Raw genomic sequence first — 25,209 nt, 5'->3', positions numbered from 1 at the left:
TTGGGATCACTTCTTTTTATGCGGTATATAAATGTTTTAGATGATGAAATAGATGGCTTTGTTGCCAAGTTTGCGGGTGATATGAAGGTTGATGGAGGGGCAGGTAGTGTTGAGGAAACAGGTAGGATGCAGAAGGACTTAGAAAGATTAGGAGAATGGGCAAGAAGGTGACAAATGAAATATAATGTTGGAAAATGCATGGTCATGCACTTTGGTAGTAGAAATAAATGTCCGGACTATTTTCTAAACGAGGAGAAAATCCAAAAATCTGAGGTGCAAAGGGACTTGGGAGTCCTTGTGCAAAACACCCTAAAGGTTAACTTGCAGGTTGAATCGGTGGTAAGGAAAGCAAGTGCAATGCTAGCATTCACTTCAAAAGGCCTAGACTATAAGAGCAGGGATGTGATGCTGAGACTTCATAAGGCACTGGTGAGGCCTCACTTTGAGTATTGTGTACAGTTTTGGGCTCCTCAGCTTAGATAAGATGTGCTGACATTGGAGAGGGTCCAGAAGAGGTGCACAAGGATGATTTCAGGAATGAAAGGGTTATCACACGAGGAACATTGGATGGCTCTGGGTCTGTACTCGCTGGAATTTAGAAGGATGAAGGGGTATCTCATTGAAACTTTTTGAATGTTGAACGGCTGAGACAGAGTAGATGTGGAAAGGATGTTTCCCATGGTGGGAGAGTCTAGGACAAGAGGGCACAGCCTCAGAATACATGGGGTCCATTCAAAACAGAGATGCAGAGAAATTTCTTTAGCCAGAGGGAGGTGAATTTGTGGAATTTGTTGCCACATGAAGCTGTGGAGGCCAGGTTGTTGGGTGTATTTAAGGCAGAGTTTGATAGGTTCTTGATTGGACATGGCATCTAAGGTTACAGGAAGAAGCCGAGGAATTGGGGTTGAGGAGGAGAGAAAAAGAAGGATCAGCCATGATTGAATGGCAGAGCAGACACGATGGGCCAGATCTGTTCCTATGCCTTATGGGCTTATTATGGTCTTCTGGAGGGAGACAGACTGATGAAGTACAAGTGAGGCAAGGGGTATGAGGAAGGATGCACAAAATGCTGGAGGAATTTAGCAGGTGAGACAGCGTCCATGGACGGAAATGAGCAGTTCATTGTTCTGGGCTGGAAACAAGAGACGAAGTGAGACAATGATAATAAGGACAAGACTGAGCAACCATGATCTTATTGAGTGTTGGAGCAGGTTTGAGGAGTCATTTGTCCTACTCCTGTTCAGGTTTCTTAAGTTGCTCTGATGACAGGACTGGACTTCTTTCAATACAAACACCACCTCAGTGCTTTGAGGGAGTTTACTACATCAGTTGCGCCAAGGACCACATCCACTTTTGTAAAGAGCATGGTAAACCATGGTAAATGGTGTAATTACATGTTTTAAAATTCCTACAAGAGAGAACATCAAGTAGACTCTGCTAGTTCTCTGAAAACCGTAGGGTTTGGGTTCAAGTGAACAAAAGCAGGGAATAATAGCTGCACATGGAAGGATATTACTCCTTTTTAAACAAATATAGATATATATGTATGTGTGTGTGAAAGGAGCCAGGGAGGCTGCCGACACAGCAAATTTCTATAATTAACGTGTCTGTAATTTGCTCCTGACATCTGCAGTTGAAGTAAATAGCACCGGCAAAGTAATTACTGGCTCAGGTAGCCACATCAGGTGAATAGGAAGTTGCTGCACATCCACATTTAAAGTTAGGAAAACTTGATAAACAGCAGGTGAGCAGCCAACCCATAAATGGATCATTGCTGAAGGAAATGCTCCAAAATTACTGGCATCATACCAGAAACACTTCAAACAACAGGGGAGGGAGTAGTCCCTCCTTTTAAAATTAAAAGCAAAAGAGAAAATACAAGTAAAACCAACTGGAACCTCAGTGGTGAAGAAATTCTGTTGTCACCCTGGAAGCAAGGAAATCTGCCATTTTCCTCCATTTAAACAACGTTGCAAACTATTGCATTTATTTCATTCATGATGTACTGTACGTCAATGATAATAAGCCTGACTTGGATCCTGATTCTAATTTTCCTTCAGCACAGGAAGATATCTCAAGTCTCCTCAAAGAGGTGTAATAAAAAGAAAATGTTATTGTTCATCAACACTGCAGTGACGCATTGCAACATTAATTGTCTAATCTGCATCACACATTTCGGACTTTACAGGTAGCAACCGGTTTGCATTAAGTTTGGAAGAGGAACGTTCTTAGATTCTAAGCATTGATTCAGCTTACGAGTTAAAAAAGTCTTTGTTCTAATCAGCATACAAGATTATTCCTATGTACAATTTCCAGTCTGCATTGAATTCCATTGATTATTAGATCTCACATGTTAGACTCTTTCTCCATTTTCCTTCTGTTGTTTTATTTTTTCTTTCATTTCACTTTCTTTCTTCAACCTTCTTCATCCTTCTCTTCTGATTTACAGAAATTTCTCTTCTTCTTCCATTTCTCCCTCCTCCTTCTCTCTCCTTTCCAATCCATATTTCTATTTTGCTCTTTTTCTTTTCTATTCTGTCTTTTCTGTAGGTGTCTGAAACCTTCTGCACAGCTGAGAATGTTTTGAGAGTCAGGTGCTGGTTTAGTTCTGGTCTGTGGGGCAAGACTTGAACAATAAAGTAAGAGATCTGCATTCACATCAGACCTCTCCTGGCACATTTAATGCTTCTCAGAGTGCTTTATAGCCATTGAAGTAGCTTTGAAACACAGAGCCAAGATTGTTAAGGTCACTTCTAGTACACAAGCGTGGAGGTCACTGTATACACTAAATACAGGAAACAAAATAGAATCAATGAAACTCAGCACACGGACAAGCAACCCATGTGCAAAAGACAACAAACAATGCAAATACAAAAAGAAGAAAATAATAATAATAATAATAATAATAATACATAATCAATAAATATTGAGAATATGATATGAAGAGTCCTTGAAAGTGAGTCCTTTGGTTGCCGGAACAGTTCAGTGATGGGGTGAGTGAAGTTAAGTTAAATTATCCCCTCTGGTTCAAAAGTCTGATGGTTGAGGGGTAATAACTGTTCCAGAAGCTGGTGATCTGGTCCCTATGATGATGGATGCTGCATTCCTGTGACAGAGTTCTGTGTAATTGTACTCAATGTTGGGGAGGGTTTACTCATGATGGACTGGGTCATATCCACTACTTTTTGTTGGCTTTTCCATTCAAGGGTATTGGTGCTTCCATACTAGACTCTGATGCAGCCAGTCGATATACTCTCCACTACACATCTATAGTCATAGTCATAGTCATATTTTATTGATCCCGGGGGAAATTGGTTTTCGTTACAGTTGCACCATAAGTAATTAAATAGTAATAAAACCATAAATAATTAAATAGTAATATGTAAATTATGCCAGGAAATAAGTCCAAGACCAGCCTATTGGCTCAGGGTGTCTGACCCTCCAAGGGAGGAGTTGTAAAGTTTGATGGCCACGGGCAGGAATAACTTCCTATGATGCTCTGTGTTGCATCTCGGTGGAATGAGTCTCTGGCTGATTGTACTCCTGTGCCCAACCAGTACATTATGTAGTGGATGGGAGACATTGTCCAAGATGGCATGCAACTTGGACAGCATCCTCTTTTCAGACACCACCGTCAGAGAGTCCAGTTCCATCCCCACAACATCACTGGACTTACGAATGAGTTTGTTGATTCTGTTGGTGTCTGCTACCCTCAGCCTGCTGCCCCAGCACACAACAGCAAACATGATCGCACTGGCCACCACAGACTCGTAGAACATCCTCAGCATCGTCTGGCAGATGTTAAAGGACCTCAGACTCCTCAGGAAATAGAGATGGCTCTGACCCTTCTTGTAGACAGCTTCAGTGTTCTTTGACCAATCCAGTTTATTGTCAATTCGTATCCTCAGATATTTGTAATCCTCCACCATGTCCACACTGACCCCCTGGATGGAAACAGGGGTCACCAGTACCTTAGCTCTCCTCAGGTCTACCACCAGCTCCTTAGTCTTTTTCACATTAAGCTGCAGATAATTCTGCTCACATCATGCGACAAAGTTTCCTACCATAGCCCTGTGCTCCGCCTCATCTCCCTTGCTGATGCATCCAACTATGGCAGAGTCATCAGAAAACTTCTGAAGATGACAAGACTCTGTGCAGTAGTTGAAGTCCGAGGAGTAAATGGTGAAGAGAAAGGGAGACAAGACAGTCCCCTGTGGAGCCCCAGTGCTGCTGATCACTCTGTCGGACACACAGTGTTGCAAGCACACGTACTGTGGTCTGCCAGTCAGGTAATCAAGAATCCATGACACCAGGGAAGCATCCACCTGCATCGCTGTCAGCTTCTCCCCCAGCAGAGCAGGGCGGATGTGGTTGAATGCACTGGAGAAGTCAAAAAACATGACCCTCACAGTGCTCGCTGGCTTGTCCAGGTGGGCGTAGACACGGTTCTGCAGGTAGACGATGGCATCCTCAACTCCCAGTCGGGGATGGTAGGCGAACTGGAGGGGATCTATGTGTGGCCTGACCATAGGCCGGAGCAGCTCCAGAACAAGTCTCTCCAGGGTCTTCATGATGCTTAGAAGTCATCAGTTCATGGAAGTTTATTAAAGTTTTAGATGTCATGCCAAAACTTCGCATACTTCTAATAAGTGCTGCTGTGCTTTCTTTGTAATGGCACTTATGTGCTGGACCCAGGACTGAATTTAAAGTTGCTGACCATCTCCACCTCTAATCCCCCGAACCTCTGATTTCCTCCTCCTGAAGTCAATAATCAGCTTCTTAGTCTTGCTGACATCAGGTAAGAGTTTGTCGTACTGGCAACACTCAGCCAGATTTTCAGTCTGCCTCCTATCTTTGATTCGGCCTATGACAGTGGTGTCATCAGCAAATTTAAATGTGACATTGGAACTGTGCTTAGCTTCACAGTCATAAGTGTAAAGCGAGTAGAGCGGGGGGCTAAGTACACAGCCTTGTGGTGCACCTGCGCTGATGGGGAGGGGATGTTTTCACCAGTCTGAATTGACTGTGCTCTGCAAGTGAGGAAATTGAGCATCCAGTTGCACAAGGGGGCATTGAGACCAATGTCTTGAAGCTTATTGATTAGTTTTGAGGGGAGGATAGTATTGAGTGCTGAGTTGTGGCCAAAGAAGAGCATCCTGATGTATGCATCTTCATTGCTGAGATGTTTCCGGGTTGAGTGAAGAGCCAATGAAATGAGCAAGGTGGGTGGGATTCCTCATGATATTTCTGGCACAGTTCTGTGTTTATATCCCTGATGACGGATAGAGTGGTGTCGGTGCTGTGCTGGGCAGTTGCGACTACCCGTTCTAGAGCCTTCCTGCCCGTCACAGAGCAGTTTCTCCGCCATGCAGTGGTGCAGCATATTAGGATGCTCTCTACTTCTGTAGAAGGTCATGAGTTACAGAGGTGACGGTGGCTGATTTGAAGCATGTGGGGACAACATGAGTAAAATGCTAAAGGTGCCTGTGAAGGCATCAGTGAGCTGGTGTGCACACACCCCGGGTGCTTGGCCTGGGATGTTCTTTGGCCTACCGGCTTACAGGGGGTGGGGGGGGCAGTTGACCATCAGCAGAGTCCATCACATGCCTGATGCTGTGGCTGCTCAACTGGAAGTGGGGGAGGCCGGTGTTGTGTTCCACGCCTCGAAGCGTGTATAAATACTGTTTAAACGTTTGGGAAGGGAGACATCACTGGAGCAGTCAATACTGTATTTCCCTTGTGTCAGTAATGCCCTCATGCCCGTCACATGTGCTGGGGATCGCTATTGGATAGGTGTTCCTGAACATTTTTACGCCTTGGTGGTCTTTGTCCTCTTGATGCCCAAGATGAGGTTTCTCTTAGCTGCTCTAAGAGCTCTTCTGTCTCCAGACTTGAAGGGAGCATCTTCTGATGGAGCACACCTCTGAGCTCATTCAGGGCCTCTGGTTGGGCTGTCAGATGATCGTTCTGGAGGTAATGATGTCTACGCATTCACAAGCATAGCTAGTGACAGATGAGGCATATTTCTTGAGGTTTGTGCCTTCTCCGTTGGTGGCGGCCTCCTGGAACAGCTGATGATTCGTCTGTTCATAACAGTCCTGAAGTACAGAGATTGCCTCATTAGGCCATGCAGTGATGGTCCGCTTGTCTGGTTTCTCCATTTTCAGCAGGGTTCGGTAGCCTGAGATTAATATTATGGAGATGTGGTCAGAGGGGCCAAGATGAGGGCGTTGGGTGGCTTTGTGAGTACCGTGTCTGTTTGTATAAACACGGTCCAGTCTGTTTTCTCCTCTAGTGACCATGGTGACGTGTTGGTGAAGTTTGGGTAAAATGTTCCACAGGTTAGCATGATTGAAGTCTCCTGCAATTATGAAGAGACCAGCCAGTGCTGGTTTTGTAGAGAGTTGCTGATGCTGTAAAGCTCTCCCAGTGCATTCTTGACATTCACGCTCAGGGTCCTGCAGACTGTGGTGATGAATACAACAGTAAACTCCCTGGGCAGGAAATGTGGCCAGCATATAATTGTAGGATGTTTAGTTCCCACAGAAGAGTGACTGCTAACTGCAGATGGGTTTGTGCACCATCCATTGTTAATATGCTCACAGAATCCAATTCCTTTGGATTTCCCTGACAGCAGTTCTTATCTGCACAGAACAGGGTCATCCCATTGAGTTGAAACACCGAGTCAGGCATGCTATTGTTATCATGTTATAAAACACAGAAACTTGGTCCACCTCATCAATATCGACTAAGTTGCCTACCTGAATGAGTCTCACTTTGTTGTGCTTGGCTCACATCCTTCAAAGCCTTCACTAACCATTTACCTACCCAGATGTAAGGGGACCTGTTTCCACCCCTTCCTCTGACAGATCATTTTATGAACCACCATCCTTTTTCGTGAAAGTTGCCCCTCATGTAGTCTTTAAATTTTTCTTCCCTCATTCTATATCTATATATCCTAGATTTAGACTTCCCTACCTTGGAGAAATGTAGCTACTATAATAATTTAGCTAATTAATTCTTAGGGACTGCAATGTTGAAAAATAGTTGAGCAGGTGAGTTAGATGTAGCAGCAATACTGCCAATTGTGCTTTATAATGGAAAGGGATTGCTTAGGAAAAACACAGAGGCTTCCACCTTGTATCTGAAAATATGGAATTGTCCGCCACAGCATTTCTCTGTTTGGAACTCCTGTTGCTCAAAGGTGGGAAGTCCTCTCAGAACAGAGCTACACAACATGTGATTGCTTTGAAGGGATGAACGGGAACAGGAATAGGTCAATTGACATTTCAAACCCAAGCATCCAATTTGCATACAGCATATAGCAATGTCCAGGCTGGGGATAGAATAAAGGTTAAATATTGACCAGAACACGAGAGAAAATCATCTACTTCAAACTATTGACATGGAATATTTTATTCATACATAAATGGATAAAAGACTAGATCAAAAAGGTGTTCTTTCTCTAAAAGCACTCTCTCAGTACTGTACTGAGTGACATTTTGTGTTTGTCTCTGGAATGTGAATTCAACCTGCAATATTCTTTTTCAATGATAAAAGTGCATTCATGTGCCAATTGGCAACAAGGTTTGAGAACCGTTGACTGGATGGTAAAGTTGGCTTGCGTGGTTTCATGGTACTTTATGATTCAGAGACTCAGCAATCGTTTTATGATTAAGCTTTGCCATCATCTCATGAAACCCATACATGAGCTGTTTGCAGATCCTATCATTCTAACAGTGAAAGTTAAAGAAAACAGCTAATGCTTTTGTTGTGTCAACTTGATTAGGTTGGTGACATGCTTGCCTTCTCAAAATAACGTTGAAAAATTTAAGATGCTCTTCAGGAATTGTGTGCATAATTGAAGTTTGCAATGAGGATTACTTTGATGGATTTCTGTATCTTTGAGATATTTTCTTCAACTAAGCTCATAGCTTGAATTTTGCAGAAATAGTACAATCAAAGTTCCCTGCTTTAATGGAGGAAATCGGACAGCTACTTCTAGAAATATCCTCCGATCTCTTCTAAATCTCCTACCCCTGACTTTAAACCTGAATCCTCTGGTAAATGCATCTGGGAAATTGGAAAATTATCCTACTACCTACCCTGACTAATATCCTAATAATTTTGTACACGTCTATCAGGACCCCTTTGGTCTCTTCTGCAGAGTGCAGTGTCTTCTCGTCAATAAGTGACATGGTCTTGAATCTGCATCATGTCCTGGGTGACTCAACCGTGCCTTTAGATTTAATGTTTGAGAAGTCTGCATCTGCATCCACTTCTGACCACTCTTTACAATGGTTCATTGGTGAATCTCCACACGCGTTCATTTGATGGTCCAAGCTTGTCACTGATGGCTGTGGTGTGTATTCTGCATTCCAGTTTTTTCACTTTTATAGCTTCCTTTAGCTGTGCTAATGATGGGATAGATCAACAGAAACTGTCGACAGTCAGGGATGATCACTTGTGTCTACCATATTTCCACTCATGAGGTAATTTTTTTTTTACTTTTGCGGTCTTTGAAACTTTGAAATTTTGCACTTTGAAGTATTTTTTGAAAAAAAAGCAGGCCGTGAGTCAAGAGCAAAGTGAGTGAAGTTAACATGTACTGTTAACAGATAAACAGCAGGTGGGTCTGATTCAAAAACTAGATGGCTCTAACCTTGCTTGTATGCTGAGGTGGGTGGTGGTTCCTGTGCTATTATAGACACACATAAGCTTGAGTTGGAGCTATAGACATTCTACTGAGTCTCTTACACCTTATGTACATTTTGCCTTTCTAATGTAACTATATATAATATATATATATATATATAAAATTAATGAATACAAAATGCTGGTTGCTACAGTAATTCACATTTTTTTCTCTATTTGTTATGTATTTCATTGTACTGCTACCGTGAGGCTAACAAATTTCATGACATATGCTGGTGATATTAATTCTGATTTTGGTTCTTCTCTTGTGTTTGGAACTTTTAAACTGAAAAAAAATTCACATTTATGTTCAGAAGTTAGAAGTGGTACTCTGTCACCCACGTATGTTTTCATCACAGATTTTTTTCGGTTTAATGTCACTCGAGATTTAGGTGTTTAACCAGCAGGCTAGATTGATAATCATTGTGAAAATGTGGGTGGGCTCAGGTCCAATGAGTTATTTTGTGAGCTGATGGGCAAATTTGCCTGGAAGTCATCAGTCATATCCAGCTTTTCTAAATTTTTACTATAGTCATACAGAATCAGAATCAGGCTTATAAGTTTGTTACTTTGTGACGGCAGTCAGTGCAAAGACACAAAAATTACAAAACAAACGTGGCAAAAAAGTGAAGAGTGAGGCAGGCTCATGGGTTCATGAACCATTCAGAAATCTGATGGTGGGGAAGACGAAGCTGTCCCTAAATCATTGAGTGTAGGTCTCCAGGTTCCTGTACTTGCTCCCCGATGGTAGTAAGGAGAAGAGGGTACACCCTGGATAGTGAGGGTGCTTAGGGATGGATACCATCCTCTTGAAGATTTCCTCACTGGTGGAGAGGTTGCATCCAGGAAAGAGCTGACTAAGTCTATGGTCCGTTGGACTGTGACAGGTCTGACTCCTGGTAAACAGCATATCGGAGGAAGATTGAAAATCTGACTGAGTGGTGTCATTACAACTACCTCTTACTCAATGTCAGCAAGACCAAGGAACTGATTATAGACTTCAGGAGAAGGAAACGAGAGGTCCATGAGCTAATCCCCATCGGAGGATCAGAGGTGGAGAGGGTTAGCAACTTTAAATTCCTACATGTTATTATTTTGGAGGACCTTCCTAGGCCTAGCATGTAAGTGCAATTATGAAGAAAGACAGGCAGCACTTCTATTTCCTTGGGAGTTTGCAGAGATTTGGAATGACATCTAAAACTTTGACAGACATCTGTAGATGTGTATTGGAGAGTGTATCGACTGGCTGCATCACGGCCTGGTCTGGAAACACCAATGGCCTTGAATGAAAAATCCTATAAAAAGTAGTGGATACCACCCAGTCCTCCTGGGTAAAGCCCTCTCAATCATTGAGCACACCTACATGAAACTAGCATCCATCATCAGGGGCCCCCACCACCCAGGACATGCCCTCTTCTCACTGCTGCCATCAGGATTAAGGTCCAGGAGTCTCAGGACTCACACCACCAGGTTCAGGAACAGTTACTACCCCTCAACCATCAGACTCTTGAACCAAAGGGGATAACCTCACTCAACTTCACTTGCCCCATCATTGAAACATTCCCACAAGCAATGAGCTCACTTTCAAGGACTCTTCATCTCATGTTCTTAAAATGTATTGCTTATTTATTTATTATTATTATTTCTTCTTTTTGTACTAGCACGGTCTGTTGTCTTCTGCACTCTAGTTGAACACTCTAGATGGGCGGTCTTTCATTGATTCTATTATGATTATTATTGTATAGATTTATTGAACATGCCCACAAGTAAGTGAATCTCAGGGTTGTGAAGGTGACATATATGTACTTTGATAATAAGCTTATTGTGAACTTTGTTTGTACTAGGATCTATTTCCAAATGGATGGCTTCTCTGCAGAGTCTGGCTCAGCTTGAACTAGAGGGAACCAAACTAGAAACTGTCATCTTGTGCTTAGGCTGGGAATCAAGCAAATTATGTTCCTGTCCTTTGGTTAGGTTAATTTTGTACCTGGACAGACCTTATTTTGAACTGAATTATGGAATTCACTGAGGGTGGCAACTTAAAGCCCTTAATCTAGCTAAAGGATTTCCAATAAATGCTGCATTCCTGACCAAGCTCGCTCTTCAGTCACTGAAGCAATAGCCTAAACCCACAAACATTCTCCTTGCCTCTTGTAGGTCCTTCTCCAAGAGCCTGTGGGTGAGATTTATGGTATTGCACTTACTAACAAGTAAGACCATAAAGAACTTCAATTATAGGAACAGAATTAGGAAATTCGGCCCATCAAGCCTGTTCCAGCACTCAACCATGGCCGTCTTTTTTCCTATCCTATTCTCCCGCCTTTTCCACATAATTCTCAACCCCTTTTACCAATCAATCTCAGTCTTAAATACACTCAATGACTTGGCTGTCACTGCTTTCTGCAATGCATTTGACAGATTCACCACCCTCTGGCTGAAAACTTTCCTCCTCATCTCAGTTTTAAAGGGACACCCCTTTACTCTGTGCCCTCAGATCCCTGGACTCCCCTAATAAGGGAAACATCTTTCTATGTCCATTCTAAACAGATCTTTCAATGTCTGCAAGATTTCAATGAGATCTCTTTTCATCCTTCCAAACTCCATTGAGTACAGGCCCAGAGACATCAAATGCTTCTCACAGGTTAAGTCTTTCATTCCTGCAGTCTTTTACAGTAGTGCACATCACAGCATAGTGCTTATCTTTAAATCAGAAAAGTATCAGACTACAAGGTCTTGAAAAATCACCTTTTCAGTGGAGGTTTTGTAGGTTTGGAAGTGCCACATTTTAAATAAAGTGTGAAACAAGTCCTTCAGTTGATTCCAATAATGTCCTGGCCAGTCTTGTCTTCAACTATCATTAAATCTATTTAAAAACAAAAAGTGTTGGAAACACTCAGATAGCACGTGTAGAAAGAGAAACAGATCTGAAATGATAACTCTGTTTCTGTTTCTGCGGATGCTGCTCATCTGCTGAGTGTTTGCACAACTTTCAGTCTTTATTTCAGACATTAGGCATCTTCAGTTTTTTTTGCTGCTTTTCACATATTTTGTGGGAACTGTATCTGTTGAGTGTTTGCACAACTTTCAGTCTTTATTTCAGACATTAGGCATCTTCAGTTTTTCTTGCTGTGTTTCATATATATTTTGGGAACTGTCTGCTGTGCTTTTTACACTGCAAGATTGACAAGTAGTAATGCAAAGAAAACATATCATGGCATTTTTTAACAGCATGACAATCCCAAAATCTCATCACCAGAGTTGATACCGTTGCTCTTTGGCTCAAACTCCTGTGGAATACTTACAATCATTTTTATTTTTTTTAAATGTATTTAGAATACAGCATAATTACAAGCTCTTCCAAGCCTGTTCTGAGCTCAAAACATGTGATGGATTAACCCACTAACCCACACATTTTTGGAATGTGCCAGGAAACCAGAGCGCCCAAAGGAAGCTCACGCGGGCACAGGGAAAAGGTACCAACTCCTAAAGGACAGTGGCGGGAATTGGATCCCGGTTGCCAGCGCTGTCGTAGCATTATGCTGACCATTACCATGCCATCCCCTTGTGCTGACATGAAAACAGAAGTAGCTGAATATTACTGGCAAATCTGGGGCATTTGTTGTAGAGAAACAAAAGCCCATTCCGCGCTCTACTCGGGAGATGCGAGAGACTACAGATGCTGGAATCCGGAGCCACTCGGGAATCCAGATGGAGCAAAAATGCCAACTGTTTATTTACTTCCACAGCTGCTGCCTGACCCGCCGAGTTGCTCCAACTTTATCTATGTTGCTCAGGTTCAAGCCCATTGCCCACACTTTTTGCAGCCCCATGGGTGGAAACGTCCTCCAGTATACATTGCCAGGTGGAGGTCTCCATGCAGAGTTTGGGGAGCCGCAATACTTGTGACAACAATGAACCAAGTCCATTCCAACTTACTTTCTCTCAGACTAGAGACTCTGCTTACCTAATTCAGTAAAATGTGTTTTCCATAGCAGAATTACAACACATTTAAGCAGAATTTCCCATTGTTCTTACCTGATACGTTATTATCAGAATCAGAATCAGGTTTATTATCATCGGCATGTGATATGAAATTTGTTAACTCAACAGCAGCAGCAGTTCAATGCAGTACATAATATAGAAGAAAAAATAAATAAATAAGTAAATCAATTACAGTATACGTATATTGAATAGATTAAAAGTTCTGCAGAAACTGAAATAATATATATTTAAAAGGTGAAGTGGTGTTCACGGGTTCAATGTCCATTTAAGAATCGGATGGCAGAGGGGAAGAAGCTGTCCCTGAATCGCTGAGTGTGTACCTTCAGGCTTCTGTACGTCCCACCTGATGGTAACAGTGAGAAAAGGGCATGCCTTGGGCCTGGACACCCTTAATAATGGACACTGCCTTTCTGCGACACCGCTCCCTGAAGACATCCTGGGTACTTTATAGGCTAGTACTCCCCCTCTCTCTGGCTATCCATCCCATTGGATGATGATGGTTCCTTTCAGTCAGTTAGTGGGGTTTGATATGTGCGTCCTGGAGTGGCTGTACAGGACGATCCTTGACAGGCACTGCTTGCCACATACTTGGCAGGTGAGGCCTGGAGGGGCAGCAGGGGCAGAAGCTCTGTTGTGGCACTTCCTGTGCCTTTCCTCTGTTGCCTCGTTGAGCTTGTTCCCAGCAGCGGCCACACCTTTTCTGATGGCTGGTACCCAAGATGCAGCTGGCTAAATTTACAACCCACTGCAGCTTCTTTTGGTCCTGTGCCTGTCAGAATGCTCTCCACAGTACATCTATAGAAGTTTTTGAGTGTATTTGTTGACCTACCAAATCTCTTCCATCTCCTAATGAAGTATTGTCACTGCCTTGCCTTCTTTATAACTGCATCCATATTAGGTCCTCAGAGATCTTGACACCCAGGAACTTGAAACTGCTCACTCTCTCCATTTCTGATCCCTCTATGAGGATTGATATGTGTTCCTTTGTTTTACCCTTCCTGAAGTTCACAATCAGCTCTTTCGTCTTACTGACCTTGAGTGCCAGGTTGTTGCTGTGACACCACTCCACTAGTTGGTATATCTCACTCCAGTACGCCCTCTCACCACCATCTGAGATTCTACCAACAATGGTTGCATCATCAGCAAATTTATAGATGGTATTTGAGCTATACCTAGCCACACAGTCATGGGTATAGAGAGAGTAGAGCAGTGGGCTAAGCACACACCTCTGACGTATATCAGTGTTGATTGTCAGCGAGGAGGAGATGTTATCACCAATCCACATAGATTGTGGTCTTCTGGTTAGGAAGTTGAGGATCCATTTGCAGAGAGAGGTACAGAGGCCCAGGTTCTATAACTTCTCAATTAGGATTGTGGGAATGATAGTATTAAGTGCTGAGCTTTTGTCGGTGAACGGCATCCTGATATAGGTGTTTGCGTTGTCCAGGTGGTCTAAAGCCGTATGAAGAGCCGTTGTGATTGCATCTGCCGTTTGTGGCAATTGGCAAATTGAAATGGGCCCAGGTGCTTGCTGAGGCAGGAGTTCAGTCTAGTCATGACCAACCTCTCAAATCATTTCATCACTGTAGATGTGAGTGCTCCTCAGGCAGCTCACATTATTCTTCTTAGGCACTGGCATAATTGTTACCTTTTTGAAGCAAGTGGGAACTTCCGCCCGTAGCAGTGAGAGGTTGAAAATGCCCTTGAATACTCCTGCCAGTTGGTTGGCACAAGTTTTCAGAGCCTTACCAGGTACTCCATCGGGATCTTCTGCCTTGCAAGGGTTCACTCTCTTTAAAGACAGCCTAATATCGGCCTCCGAGACAGAAATCACAGGGTCTTCAGGTGCAGCAGGGATCTTCACAGCTGTAGTTATGTTTCCCTTTCAAAGTATGCATAGAAGACGTTGAGTTCATCTGGTAGTGAAGCATTGCTGCCTTTCATGCTATTGGGTTTCGCTTTGTAGGAAGTAACGTCTTGCAAGCCCTGCCAGAGTTGTCGTACATCCGATGCTACCTCCAACCTCGTTCAAAATTGTCTCTTCACCCTTGAAACAGCCCTCCGCAAGTCATACCTGTTTTTTCTGGTACAGGCCTTGGTCGCCAGACTTGAATGCCACAGATCTAGCCTTCAGCAGACGCTGTACCTCCTGGTTCATCCATGACATTTGGTTTGGGAATTTACAGTAAGTCTTTGTGGGCACACACTCATCCACACGGCTTTTAATGAAGTCAGTAACAAATGCAGCATACTCATCCAGGTTCAAAGATGAATCCCTGAATGCAGTCCACTCCACCAATTCAAAGCAGTCCTGTAGGTGCTCCTGTGCTTCCCTTGTCCATACCTTCTGGGTCCTCACTGCTGGTGCTGCAGTCTTCAGTCTCTGCCAATACTCAGGGAGTCGATGTACAGCCAGGTGATCAGACTTCCCGAAGTGAGGACGTGGAATACCATGGCAGGCATTCTGGATGGTGGTGTAACAATGGTCCAGTGTGTTGTTTCCTCTAGAATTGCAAGTGACCTGTTAATGGTAATTGCTTAGTGATTTTTTCAGACTGGCCTGGTTAAAATCCCCCAAAATGATGGTGAGGGTATTAGGGTGCACTGTTTCTGCATGTAGATCCTGTCAGTAGCTTCCCCTCTGTTTCACTACTGTCAGTAACACGAGTCCCAGGTGAAGACTCAGGAATACCATCACACTCAGATGTAGAAGGATTCTTCATTGCTGTTTCCATAACAACTTTGTTTTACCAGTCAGGGTTATTAACCTTGAGCTGAACCCCCGAACCTGGAGGGCCAGTGGACCACTCTTAGTCTGGCCTCTACCCTTTGACCTGTCTGGCACGGGTGACCCTACCAACAGCCAAAGCATAAAGCCCTGACTCCAGCCAACATAGCTCTCTGGGTCATTGAGGCACACAAGCCTTCAAACCCAACGGCAAGGTTGCGGTCCTCTTGGGGGAGTGTGGTGAGATTAGGCTAGGGTAAAATAGGTGGGTTGCTGGGTGGTGCGGCCCTCTGGGCTGGAAAGGTTTGTTCCACGATTTATCTCTAAATAAAAGAAAAATAATTTTTGGAATTCAGCTGAACAATTGTGTGAATTATTAGTGCCAGCCTTCTTCAAAACTTTGCGTCATTCGTAACTGAAGCAATATGAAAGTACGGTACAAGTTTGACAAACCGTATAATTAATATGTACTGCAAGGAACCTGTTCATTTGGGTTTCGTTCCAAAGTAATTTGTAGAAAGAGAAAATGGAAACATTCGATGTGTTAAGAATGCTTCCAATAAAGGGGGAAAAACCCTGATCCATTAAAGAAATTAAAGACTTCAAAAGAAAAATAGATTGTTGCTGTTATCATCTAAAATCTGAGCAAATAGGTAAAATATATACAGTATAATATTTTTGAAAGTAAATAGGAAAACTTTCCTCCCCAGCTGCCAGAAACTGAATTGCAAATGTGTATTTGCAACTGCTTTTATGATTTTGTTTTGAGTGCAGACACAGCAAATCCCTTCCCGTAATTTAACGAAAGGTATGTTGAACATGTATAACAAAAGGAATTCTGCAGATACTGGGAATCCAAAGCAACCACACAAAATTCTGGCAGAACTCAGCAGATCAGGCAGCATCTATGGAAATGAATAAACAGTTGACGTTTCTAGCCGAGACCCTTCTTCACCACTGGCAATGAAGGGGGAAGATCCCAGAAAAAAGGTGGGAGGAGGGAAGGAGAATAGCCGGAAGGTGGCTGGGAAAGATAAAGGGCTGGAAATGAAGGAATCTGATGGGAGAGGAGAGCGGACCATAGGGGAAAGGGAATCGGAATCAGGTTTATTATCACCAGCATGTTTCGTGTAATTTGTTAACTTAGCAGCAGTAGTTCAATGCAATACATAATATAGAAGAAGAAAAAATAATAATAATAATAAATAAATAAGTTATGTATTTTGAATAGATTAATTCAGTACAGATAGATGATGGCAAGGCTACCAGCCAACTTGTTTTAACTCAAGTTGCTCAACTAGCCTGGAGTGGAGGAACACAGACAGCTAAGATGGTAAGGGGAATGGAGGAGATCACTGAAATAAGGAAAGGCAGGAGAACAAGGGTGATACGGTCAAAGTAAAGCTTAACCAAGCCCTTGTGCAGTGGAGTGAGCATGCAGGTGAAGTTTGAACACGTGGCTTTGCAAGACAAATAGGTAGCTGTGGCCTCAGCAGGAACCGTGGCATGAGAAATGGAAGCAATAAGGGACTGGACTGGAGAGGATGTAAAACAAACAAGCAAACTGTTGGAGAAACTCAGCGGGTCGAGGAGCCTCTGCAGAGGAAATGGGATCGTCGTGGATTTTTTTACTTTATTGTTGCCAAACAATTGATTCTAGAGCTTACAATCGTCACTGTGATATTTGATCCTGCGCTTCGCGCTCACCGGAGTACAAATCGATAGTAAATATAGTAAAAGTTTAAATTATAAATCATAAATACAAAATAGAAAAGGGAAGGTAAGGTAGTGCAAAAAAACCGAGAGGCAGGTCTGGATATTTGGAGGGTACAGCCCAGATCCGGGTCAGGATCCGTTCAGCAGTCTTATCACAGTTGGGAAGAAGCTGTTCCCAAATCTGGCCGTACGAGCCTTCAAGCTCCTGAGCCTTCTCCCGGAGGGAAGAGGGACGAAAAGTCTGTTGGCTGGGTGGGTCATGTCCTTGATTATCCTGGCAGCACTGCTCCAACAGCGTGCGGTGTAAAGTGAGTCTAAGGACGGAAGATTGGTTTATGTGATGTTCTGGGCTGCGTTCACAATCTTCTGCAGCTTCTTCAGGTCTTGGACAGGACGACTTCCATACCAGGTTGTGATGTACCCTAGATGAATGATTTCTACGGTGCATCTATAAAAATTAGTGAGGGTTTTAGGGGACAAGCCAAATTTCTTTAATTTTCTCAGGAAGTAAAGGCACTGGTGGGCCTTCTTGGCAGTGGACTCTGCTTGGTTGGACCAAGTCAGGTCATTTGTGATATTGACCCCAAGGAACTTAAAGCTTTTGACCTGTTCCACTTGCACACCACCAATGTAAATTGGGTCGTGCGGTCCGCTACTCCTTCTGAAGTCAACAACAAATTCCTTCGTCTTGCTGACGTTGAGGGATAGGTTATTGTCTTCGCACCATGTCACCAGGTTCTTAATTTCCCCTCTGTACTCAAACTCATCATTACCCAAGATACAGCCTACAATTGTGGTGTCATCAACAAACTTATATATTGAGTTTGATGGGTGCACAGTGAGTACAGCAGGGGGCTGAGTACACAGCCTTGTGGGGCACCAGTGCTCAGTGATTGTAGAGGAGAGCTTGGATTTGGATTTGGATTTAGACCCCTGAGAGTACAAAGGGAAGATAGCTAATAGATTAGAGGTGAAAGGGAGGGAGATGATAGACATATAGAGCCACATAGCAGTGTGGAAGGGGTTGAGTTAGGTAACTATGGTTGGGCGGTGATACAAGAGGGTCTGGTACTTTGAAGAAAGGTTGGAGAGGCCTGTTAATAGTGAAAAACTGCAGAGAAAATAGCAGTCATAGACCATTTGGTTTGGCAAATGGGATTAGTATAGCTAGACATGTTGGTTGGTATAGACATGATGAGTCAAAAGGCTTGTTCCTATTCTGTGCAACTCTGTGACCTGCTAACTATATGACAGCAAAAAAGAAGAGTGATTATTACGTGGGTTTTGAGGTGATTTGGGTTAATTTTGCAGAAAGATGCATAGGCAGTTGAAAGTACAACTGCTGATGGTACAGAGATGAGAATCAGAGATGGGCAAGGTAAACCTGGAGGACTGAAGATGAGTTACATAAAACATAAAGAACTTGCCTTGCCTTTTATGTTCAAACCATTGAAATGAATAATGACAAGATTTAAAAGCAAAAGGATTAGCAAAGGGTCCTCTCGAAGATCAGTGGAGTCAATTAATGCATGAAGTCAAAAGCAGCAGGGAAGATCTTAAATGAATTTTTGCATCTGTATTTACCAGGGTGAGAGATACAGGGTTTATAGAACTGATGCAAAAGAGTAGAGAGGTCATGGACTGTATCCAGCTTACAGATGAGGAGGTGCTTGCTGTCTTGAGGCAAATTAAGGTGGATAAATCTGACAGGCTGTACCCTCCTTCCCAGGCCCTGGCAAAGATGTTTAAACCATCCACAGCAACGAGTGAGGTGCTATAGGACGAGAGGATAGTGGAAGTTGTTCAGTTTCACCTTGATCATTTCACCAGTGAATCTGTAAGGATTGTCTGTTCTGTACAGTGCTGCTGTTGTGGCTTCCTCTGCATTGGTGAAACCATATATAAATTGGGGGGACTGCTTTGCTGAGAACCTCTGATCCATCCACCGTGAGTGAAAGTTCCCGATGGACAACCATTTTGATACTGATTCGCATTCCCACATGCCACCATATCGGTCCATGGCCTCCTTTTCTGCTACGACGAGGCCACTGTCAGGGTGGAGGAGCAACACCTCTGGGAAGCCTCTGACCCGATGGCAAGAACATTGATTTCTCTTTCTAGTAATCCCACCACCCTTCCCTAGTCTTCTATTCCCCTTTCTGGACTCCTTCCTCACCTGCCCATCTCCTCCCCTTGGTACCCCTCCTTGTTTCCTTTCTGCCATAGTCGTCTCTCTTCTCCTATCATCCCTTTGCCTTTCCCACCCACCTGGCTTCACCTATCATCTCCCAGCTAGTCCTCCTCCCCCTCCCTCCACCTTTTTAATTATGGAGTCTTCCCCCTCCCTTTCTCGTCCTGAAGAAGGGTCCCGGCACGAAATGTTGACTGTTTATTCATTTCCATAGATACTGCCTGACCTCCTGAGTTCCTACAGCATTTTGTGTGTGTTGCTCTGGAAGAATTTGCAGCATCTGCAGAATCTTTAGTGTTCGAAAGTTGTTCTGTTGTTCAAGAAAGGCTCAAAGAATAAGCCTGATGTCAATTGTGGGTAAGTTATTGGAAGGTATTCTAAGGGCTGTCTCCTGGGTATGAGGATAAACTACATCTGGCTGTGGAGTATTTGCTTTGGATAATGAGGTTACCATTAACCACAGCTACCTCCAGGTCACTGTTAGGCAAGGTGTAGCTAGTTCTTGTATTTTATCCCTAGTATAACCATGGTTAATACATATGCAAATATAAAAGACAACAGCGTAAACAGGAGCCCACTTGCAAATAGTGCGGACACCTCGCTCGGTACGGGATATCATGTATACAGAGAGGTGAACCCGGATGATCATACCACTACCGTCTGCAAGAACAAGAGACTGCGAATTGGGCTCTCACGACCAGACTATGTATCAGTTTCTTCCCCCAAGCCATCAGACTCCTCAATACCCGGAGCCTGGACTGACACCAACCTACTGCCCTCTACTGTGCCTATTGTCTTGTTTATTATTTATTGTAATGCCTGCACTGTTTTGTGCACTTTATGCAGTCCTGGGGTAGGTCTGTAGTCTAGTGTAGTTTTGTGTTGTTTTATATAGTTTTTGTATTGTTCATGTAGCACCGTGGTCCTGAAAAACATTGTTTCGTTTTTACTATGTACTGTACCAGCAGTTATGGTGGAAATGACAATAAAAAGTGACTTGATTTGACTTGAATTGCCACTTGGAATGTTCGAACCCTGCCCCAAGCTGGTAGGCTAGAAAACGTAAAAATAGAAATGAAGAAGCTAGAAGTCAGCATCCTAGGCCTAAGTGAAATAAGATGAGAAGGAACTGGAGTATTCCAATCAGACAACTACAGGATGAGATACGCTGGTGGAGATAAACATGAAAAGGGTGTTGCAATTATCTTAGACAAAGAAACATCCAAGAGCCTGCTAGGATATTGGCATATCTCAGACAGAATGATGTTAATCAAACTAAAAGAACAACAAAACAACATCTCATTCATCGAAGTATATGCACCCACAATTGCGAGCTCAGAGGAAGAAAATAATGTCTTCTACCACTCCCTAGACAAAGCACTAGAAGAATGCAAATCACAAGAAGCCATTATAGTCATGGGTGACTTCAATGCAAAAGTTGGAGAGGGAAGAGAAGACCATATTGTTGGAGACCAGGGATTAGGAGAAAGAAATGAAAGAGGAGAAAAGCTTATATCATGGTGTAAAACAAACAATCACAAACACTTGGTTTAAAAAAATCCAAGAAGGAAATGGACATGGAGAAGCCCAGATGGGAACAACAAAAATCAAATCAACTACATAACAATCAATAACAGATTCAAAAACTCGATAACTCAATCTAAAAGCTACCCTGGAGCAGACTGTGGAAGCGACCACATACCAGTCATTTGCAAAATGAAAATAAAGATGAGAAAATTAAAGAAACCAAAAAGATCAGAACCACTGGATTATTGTCAACTACAAAACAACCCTCATCTGAAAACAGAATACAGGTATCCCCCGCTTTTCAAACGCTTGCTTTACAAAACCTCACTAAAGACCTACATTAGTTTAACTCCTGGGCCCTCAGAGGCTCCATCTTCCTCTCACCCCAACCCTCCCCTCTCCACTGACACCCCCAGCCTCCCCCCTCCCCCCTCTGATCTCAGCTCTCAAGATTCCAGCCTTGAACTCCAGGCCGGGTCTTTATGTGCTGCTGTTGTGACTCCCGTCTCCCCTTCCCCCACCACCACTCCGCAGCCCCGTCTTCCTCAGATCCCACCGTCAACTCCTGGGCCCTCAGAGGCTCCATCTTCCTCTCACCCCAACCCTCCCCTCTCCACTGACACCACCAGCCTCCCCCCTCCCCCCTCTGATCCCAGCTCTCATCCCTGTCGGGTCTTTACCATCCCCTCCGACATTCAACTGTCGGAGGCAGAACGCTCTGTTCTCAGTAAGGGCCTCACCTTTGTCCCCCTTCGCCCACACCTCAGCAAGTTCTGTGTTCGCCACGATGCAGAACTTTTCTTCCGCCGTCTCCGTCTCCGAGCCTACTTCTTCGGCAAGGACTCTTCCACCCCCACCGATGACCCCTTCTCCCGTCTTCAACCCTCCTCTTCTTCATGGACACCCCGCTCTGGTCTTCTGCCTGCTCTGGATCTCTTTATCGCTAATTGCCGACGGGACATCAACCGTCTCGACTTCACCACGCCTTGTCCCCATTCCAACCTCACTCCTTCGGAACGCTCTGCTCTCCACTCCCTCCGCACTAATCCTAACCTTATTATTAAACCCGCTGATAAGGGGGGTGCTGTTGTAGTCTGGCGTACTGACCTCTACCTTGCCGAGGCGCAGCGACAACTCGCGGATACCTCCTCTTATTTACCCCTCGATCGTGACCCCACTAAGGAGCACCAGGCCATTGTCTCCCACACCATCACCGACTTTATCCGCTCAGGGGATCTCCCATCCACTGCTACCAACCTTATATTTCCCACACCCCGCACTTCCCGTTTCTACCTCCTACCCAAGATCCACAAACCTGCCTGTCCTGGCCGACCTATTGTCTCAGCTTGCTCCTGCCCCACCGAACTCGTTTCTGCATACCTCGACACTGTTTTATCACCCCTTGTTTAATCCCTTCCGACCTATGTTCGTGACACTTCTCACGCTCTTAAACTTTTCGATGATTTTAAGTTCCCTGGCCCCCACCGCTTTATTTTCACCATGGATGTCCAGTCCTTATATACTTCCATCCCCCATCAGGAAGGTCTCAAAGCTCTACGCTTCTTTTTGGATTCCAGACCTAATCAGTTCCCCTCTACCACCACTCTGCTCCGTCTAGCGGAATTAGTCCTTACTCTTAATAATTTCTCCTTTTGCTCCTCCCATTTCCTCCAAACTAAAGGTGTAGCTATGGGCACCCGTATGGGTCCTAGCTATGCCTGCCTTTTTGTTGGGTTTGTGGAACAATCTATGTTCCGTGCCTATTCTGGTATCTGTCCCCCACTTTTCCTTTGCTACATCGACGACTGCATTGGCGCTGCTTCCTGCACGCATGCAGAACTCGTTGACTTTATTAACTTTGCCTCCAACTCTCACCCTGCCCTCAAGTTTACCTGGTCTATTTCCGACACCTCCCTCCCCTTTCTAGATCTTTCTGTCTCTGTCTCTGGAGACAGCTTATCCACTGATGTCTACTATAAGCCTACTGACTCTCACAGCTATCTGGACTATTCCTCTTCTCACCCTGTCTCTTGCAAAAACGCCATCCCCTTCTCGCAATTCCTCCGTCTCCGCCGCATCTGCTCTCAGGATGAGGCTTTTCATTCTAGGACGAGGGAGATGTCTTCATTTTTTAAAGAAAGGGGCTTCCCTTACTCCACTATCAACTCTGCTCTTAAACGCATCTCCCCCATTTCACGTACATCTGCTCTCACTCCATCTTCCCACCACCCCACTAGGAATAGGGTTCCCCTGGTCCTCACCTACCACCCCACCAGCCTCCGGGTCCAACATATTATTCTCCGTAACTTCCACCACCTCCAACGGGATCCCACCACTAAGCACATCTTTCCCTCCCCCCCTCTCTCTGCATTCCGCAGGGATCGCTCCCTACACAACTCCCTTGTCCATTCGTCCCCCCCATCCCTCCCCACTGATCTCCTTCCTGGCACTTATCCGTGTAAGCGGAACAAGTGCTACACATGCCCTTACACTTCCTCCCTTACCACCATTCAGGGCCCCAAACAGTCCTTCCAGGTGAGGCATCACTTCACCTGTGAGTCGACTGGGGTGATACACTGCGTCCGGTGCTCCCGATGTGGCCTTTTATATATCGGTGAGACCCGACGCAGACTGGGAGACCGCCTTGCTGAACATCTACGATCTGTCCGCCAGAGAAAGCAGGATCTCCCAGTGGCCACACATTTTAATTCCACATCCCATTCCCATTCTGACATGTCTATCCACGGCCTCCTCTACTGTAAAGATGAAGCCACACTCAGGTTGGAGGAACAACACCTTATATTCCGTCTGAGTAGCCTCCAACCTGATGACATGAACATCGACTTCTCTAACTTCCGCTAAGGCCCCACCTCCCCCTCGTACCCCATCTGTTACTCATTTTTATGCACACATTCTTTCTCTCACTCTCCTTTTTCTCCCTCTGTCCCTCTGAATATACCTCTTGCCCATCCTCTGGGTCACCCCCCCCCTTGTCTTTCTTCCCAGACCTCCTGTCCCATGATCCTCTCGTATCCCCTTTTGCCTATCACCTGTCCAGCTCTCGGCTCTATCCCTCCCCCTCCTGTCTTCTCCTATCATTTTGCATCTCCCCCTCCCCCTCCAGCTTTCAAATCCCTTACTCACTCTTCCTTCAGATAGTCCTGACGAAGGGTCTCGGCCTGAAACGTCGACTGCGCCTCTTCCTATAGATGCTGCCTGGCCTGCTGCGTTCACCAGCAACTTTGATGTATGTTACCTACATTAGTTCCCTGTTCTCGCTAACAGAAGGTGTTTTCACTGATATGAAAAAAAAGCTGTGCGCGAGAAAAAGAAGCCGCTCCTCCCCCAGATTTGGAACGGCAGTCTAGCCGGCATTGCTTAAACACGTGCCTGTGAGCAGCTGTTAGCAAGATAAGTTCTAAGGTAACGGAAAAGCCTAAAAGAGCTTGTAAGGGTGTTAGACTTAGCGTAAAACTAGACATAATTAAGTGTTTCGATCATGGTGAACGAAGCAAGGACAAAGTGAGTTTGGCTTATGGAAGTTGACAAAGATGATGTTGAAGAGGTTTTGGCATCCCATGACCAAGAACTGATAGATGAAGAGCTGATGCAATTGGAAGAGGAAAGGATAACAATCAAAACCGAATGCAGTAGCGAATGGACCGAAAGTGAAGTCGTCCAGGAACTGAACGTGAAGCAACTGCGGAAGATTTTCGCTGCAATGATAAAGTACGACTTTAATTTTGAAAGTGTACATTGGTTTAGGGCATAGTTGCAGGATGGTTTGAGTGCTTACAAAGAACTGTATGATAGAAAAATGCACAAGGCTAAGCAGTCAAGCATACAGTCGTTTTTCAAGCCTTCCACATCAGCCACAGCAGACGACGAACCTCGACCTTCAACATCGAGGTAGGCAGACATAGAAGAAGATGACCTGCCTGCCCTGATGGAAACAGACGACATCTCAGTGTCCCACCACCCCAGCCCCCAGGCCACGGACAGATACCAATTCGCGGAGAATGCAGCGGTAGCCAGGATGCACCCAACACATCTTTAAGAAAAAAGCCGAAATAAACAAGCTAATTAATTAGGTGCCACCCGGCACGTAAATGTCGGCCCAGATCAGAGGCGATTGCCAATTGCGTCGCCTCTGATCTGGGCCGACATTTACGTGCTGGGTGGCACCTAATTAATTAGCTTGTTTATTTTGGTTTTTCCTTAAAGATGTGCTGGGTGCGTTCCAGCCACTGCTGTACCACTGCATTCTTCGCGGATCTGTATCGGTCGGCGGCCTGGAGGGTGGGGACCACTGCACCACCCCAACCTCCGATGACTCAGCCTAACACATCAT

The sequence above is a fragment of the Mobula hypostoma genome, chromosome 2 (assembly GCF_963921235.1).
Source record: "Mobula hypostoma chromosome 2, sMobHyp1.1, whole genome shotgun sequence".
Lineage (NCBI taxonomy): Eukaryota > Metazoa > Chordata > Chondrichthyes > Myliobatiformes > Myliobatidae > Mobula > Mobula hypostoma.
The sequence above is the reverse complement of the archived record's forward strand: the minus strand, read 5'-3'. Positions refer to the sequence as shown.